We start from the raw sequence: 5,605 nt of genomic DNA, 5'->3' as shown, positions 1-5,605 counted from the left end.
AAGGAAGAGGCGTCAAAGGGCATATTCAAGAGTCTGCTTTGCAGATCTGGAGCAAAACCAGACTTCCGCAACCAAGAAAATCTCCTGGTTGTTGTACTTGCCGCCATGGCCCTGCTGATGCTGTCAGCAGAATCGATGCCAGTTTGAAGGGATTCGCACATAGCGTCTTTACCATCCTTGATGTTTAGGAACGCTTCCCTTTCTTCTCCCTCCGGGAGGCAGTCAGCCGCTGATGAAGCACACTCCCAAAGTGTGTGGCTGAACCTTGCGAGCGTACAAGCAGCATTGATGGATTTCAACGCCATGCTACATGCAGAAAATACTTTTTTGGCCATAGAGTCATATCTCTTATCATCCCTGTCCTGTGGAACAGTAGGGTAAGGCGATTTACTACCTGATGAAGTAGCTGCCTGAACAACCAGACTCTCCGGAGTTGGGTGTTTGGATAAATATTCAGGGTCAGCAGAAGACACCCTATATTTAGCTGATAATTTTTTGTTAACCGCCGGGATTACCTGAGGTGTTTCCCAGTTTGCCAATATTCTCCTTTGTAATGCCGCAAGAAATGGCACCACAGGATCCTCCTGTGGACCTTTGACCAAGATGTCTGAGGTTGTCTTGCTGAAAAGCAGGTGAGGGTGTGGACCACCCCATAAACTCATTATCCTTGCCATCAAGGTTCTATAAGGGGTTTCAGCATGTTCCCGGGGACTGGTCTGGCAAATTCCACTTCTGGGTAAGTATCCAACCCACTTGCTTCCTGTAAGGATTCTTGGAGGTCTTTCAACCTACCTTCCTCAGAGGTAAATTCCTCTGGTACAGGAATTGCAGATCCCTGCAACTCAAAAGGTCTTTCCTGATCCGAATTCTCCTTCTTCATAAATAGATAAGACCCTGGAGTTATCAGGTCTTGAAAATGGTATAAATCCCATTTCCAGAGCAGAAGGGCCCAAATTGGTCATGATTGGCTGAGAAAACGTTGATGTCATCGACGCGGACGTTAAAGGCTTCAAAGCCATCGAGAAAGGTGGTAGAGGCCTTGATGAACTAGAGAGTATCGGAATTCTACTCGAGGTTGTCGACGACATTCTCGTGATCGAGGCTCTGGGTATGGCCACTGGCTGTGAGGTGGCTGTGGGTTTGTCCGTTCTCGGCATCGAAGACGGCGTCGACTCGACTGACCTGTACGTCGAAGAGCCCTTCGATAACGGCGTCGAAGATGCCGATCTATGTGTTGAAGGGATCTTCGACGACGGCGTCGAAGACACGACTTCGCCTTTACTCGAGGGTTTGTGACGCTCTCGAGTGGCTTCTTTCGCCAGGTGCTGCGACTTGCTGCGTTTTGATTTTTCGGGTCTTTCACCCAGGGTATAAACCTCAGCAGTCTTCGAGGGGGTCGAGGCTGCTTTCTCGAAGACGCTCAGCAGCTTTTTCTTGAATTCCTCCCACTCAGCCTGAGAGCTATGTTTTGTGGGGCAGGAGACCCTTTTTGGGGAAACGGAAGACGAGGAAGGGGATCTTCGACATCTCTTTTTTGAATGCTTAGATCTCGAAGAGTGATGGGAACTGCTTCGAGACCTAGAAACGAGAATGTCTTTTGTGATGGCGAGGACACGAATGTCTCGACTCCGCCGAGGAAACTTTTGAAGAAGTTTTACCTGCCTTACCTCTCTCGAGCTTCCCCTTACGCTCCTTCAAGGCTTTCGCCGTCATGGACATGCAGTCCTCGCACTCCGAACAATGGTGCTTGATTCCCAGGCACCACAAACAGATCCTGTGAGGATCCGTCAACGACATTTTCTTTCCACAGTCTCAACATTTTTTGAAGCCGGACCCTGGAGTCGTCGGTTCGGGTGAGGAAGCCATTGAGTATGAGTCGGTATTCATGAGGAATAATTAAGTATATTTGACTGAAGAACTGAGCAACAATATTCCGAGTCCCCACGAAGCGCGGAAAAACGGAACGGAGCAACGGACACTGCGCGAGTCTATTTATGCGCGAGATGACGTTGGCGCCGATACGGTGGCTGTCGAGGGACATCGGCTCGAGGGACGTCGACGCACACACCCTCTACTGAAAAAAAAAAATTCGAGGCCAGCAAGCTGGGAGATGATCTATCAAAGATAAGGAATACGTCAGAGGACACAATCCCTTCAAAGAAATGTTTTCTGTGATTGAAAAGTAAGCATTGGCAGGTTTTTGCAGAGCAGAATAGAACATGCCTATGGGGTGTGCCGTTTGTGGTAAGGAGTGATCACAAACCAATTGGTGCAGCTATTCTCTACCCATGGGTCAGGTATGGCTACCGCCAGAGTCGCATGGTGGTAAGCCAATACATAAGAGTTCAATTTTAGTGTAGAATATGCACAAGGGAAAGACAATTTAGTGGCAGATTGTCAAGACTACTTGCCCCCAAAGCTGCTAAGGAGGAAGTGGCAGAAGTGATGTATATGTGGGTAGCAAACATTTAAGAGTTGGTAGGAGTGGGTGTTTTGGAGGAGGAGTGGAAGAAAGAGATGGAGGATGATGTAAGAGTACTAGCTGAGAGGGTGGATGGGAAACAGATTTGTGAAGTGGCATGGTTAAAGATGCGTTGGCACCGTGTTGGGGGGGGAGTTTAGCAAAGAAGGAGAAACCTATTCTACATCTAGCATAAAGAAAAGAAATTGTGATAAATGCCCACGTTATGTTATGTCGATTTATACCACACACCACTACAACCGAGGTGCAGTCTCCAGGTGTTCATTTGGGCCGAGGTTTGATGAAGAGAAGAATGAGCGAGAAGTACTGGTGGCCAGAAATGGATGACATGGCTGTGAATAACTGTCACACATGTGCAGAGAGCGACAAGTCTAAGAGGGTGAATGATCATGTACCACTCAAGCCAGTGGGGTTATGGCTGATGGTATGGGAAAAAGGTGGGAATTGATGTGATGTCTCTATAGAAAATGTGGATCATGAGTGCCGGTATCAGATTGTAATTGTGGACTACACATCAAGGTGGTCTGAAATCAAATTTGCTAACTCAGTGACTACTAGAGTCGTGATAGACATTTTGTTAGAAGTGTGTGCTAGGGCATTGGGAGAGGAAATGGAGTGCAGTTTGGGTCCACAGATGAAGGGATTTTAGGAGGCACATGTGATGAGGAACTTAAGGACCTCAGTATCACCCACAGAGAAACTGATTGTCAGAGAGAATAAAACAACTGATTAAAGATCATTGGTGACAGATTTACCATAAGTGTGTTGGGGGGAAATGATCACTGCATACAGGGATACACCTCATGCTGCTACAGGATACACACGTTTTGTTATGAAGAGAGATATGAAATCAGAGCAAATAATTGGGAGGGTACAGAGATACCAAATGGGATACAAAAGATGGTATGATCAGAAACGAGTAGCTGTGCAACAGGTGAATGTGGGTAATGCAGTTATCGGAAAACCTTTCAGAGTAATCAAAGGGGAACCAGGAGAAGTAGTGCAGAGTGGTTTGCACTACTTAGTGTTAGATGATGGTCGGAGGTGGAACAAATGAAGATAAAATGCGAGGTAAATATGGGAGATGAGAGAGATGATGTAGAGTAAAAACTCGGCACAGTAGACAGAGCAGTGCATGGCTCATACCTTTTCACAGAAGATGGGAAGTTTATGAAATGAGAGATACAGATCACAGGTTAAGAGGGCAAAGTGGTGGGACACAGTAGAACTCCAATTATACTCAGCACAAACAGTTGTGAATTTAGATGTTTAGTTATTATACACAAATACATAGTTAAAAAAAAAAAAACATTTTATTGATTAACTCAACCAAACAATACAAACCAAACAGGCAGTACATATATCAGCAGTTTCATTATACTTTCCTAACTTCTAGCCACTGCTATCCCTCCCCCCTTACAAGTCTATTACTTTACACATTCTGTTTCTGCATCCAGTGGTACAGTCTCCCCTTCTACAGGTTCTGCCGGGTCTCCTATGGACCCAAACAGCTCAGCTATCAATGATTTCCAGGCCATCAGGGACTCAGTCTTCTCCTCCCCCCCTGCATTGCTCATTTCTTGCCATACCATGGTTTCTGCTTCCGCCCATTTCTGCAAATCTCTCCACCACACCTCCACACTTGGTTTGTGGCACGTCTTCCACCCCATGGCAATCTCCTCTTTGCAAGCACATAAGCCAGATCTTTCAGTTTACCCACATGCTTGAGCTTCTGTGATCTTGGGAACTCCCCGCCCCCCCCAACAGACAGGCCCACACTGTGTCCACTACAATCTTGAACCCCTTCTTTCCCCAGTTTCCCTTTAACTTCACTCCAGAAGCGTTCTATGACCGGGCATGACCAGAACATATATACCATGCCCGTGTTCTCCTCATCACACTTGGGGCATGCTTGCTGTCCTGCATTCTCAAACCTCCATATCCTCTGGGGTTTCATATATTCCCTGTGCGTAATATACAGTTGTATCTGTTTCAATCTCACATTTCTTGATACCTTCTTATGATACCCCTGCGCCCGTTCCCACATCCCCTCCTCCATCGGGGCTCCAACTTCCGTTTCCCAATCTAGTCTCAACTGCGTGACCTCCCTTCCCACTTTGAACAGCAACATCTTATATATTCTGGATATCTCATGGCCCCCTTCCGCTATATCGTATAACGTATCTATGGTGGCATCTGGTTCCTCCTCCAGCACAGTTTCGGGCAATGTTCTCTTGATTCTCTGCACCATTCTGTAATATGTAATATATTGGCCCTCATGCAACCCAGTTTCTTCCTGCAGCCCCTCAAGAGTAATGCTAGAGCCCGCCCGCCAAACGTCACCCATTGTTGCTACCCCAACCGGTTCCCAGTGGTTTCCGATTATCATTCTTAGCTGTACATCTGCCCCTGTTAATGCAACCAATGGCAACTGCGGCGAGCATGGGCACGGGTTATCCATCATCTGGCATGCCCTACGCCACATTTTCCACCCTAGTAGCATTTTAGGGCCCCCCCATCATTTCCGCCCTGGGTACCCACATCATCTCTTTCAAATAAAATGGAGCACAGTCGCGCCCAAACAGCCTGGATTCAGAGGTCTCCTCATCAGCAACATATTGTAACTGGCTTGCTACATAATACTCCTCATAGTTGGGCAATTTTATCCCTCCTTTGTCATGGAAATTCTGTAGCTTCCATAACACCACTCTATTCCGCGTGCCATGCCATAAGAAATCCCTGCACATGCTATTCAGTTTGATGAAGAACTTGTTAGGGATCAGGTATGGTATATTCCCAAAGTAGTGTAGAAGCCTTGGCAGAACCACCATCTTGAGCATTGCTCCCCGCCCCATCATTGCCAAGGGCAGCTTTGCCCAGAATTGCATGCACTTCTCAATTTTTTTAATGGCTACTTCCGTGTTGCACCTATGCTATACACAAATACATAGTTATTGCATTGTACACGTCATGTTTAATGATTAGTGTTGTTACTATAAACGTTATGTTAAAATGTTAGTGACATTATGAGAAATGTTATATTACAAGTTATGATAGCACCCAAATGCCTTACAATTTCAAGTGAAAAGAATGTAAAAGGCATATGTTATAATATGGAACGTG

This window comes from Ambystoma mexicanum, chromosome 2q (assembly GCF_040938575.1).
Source record: "Ambystoma mexicanum isolate Mex_15411 chromosome 2q, UKY_AmexF1_1, whole genome shotgun sequence".
NCBI lineage: Eukaryota > Metazoa > Chordata > Amphibia > Caudata > Ambystomatidae > Ambystoma > Ambystoma mexicanum.
Note: the sequence above shows the minus strand (reverse complement) of the source record.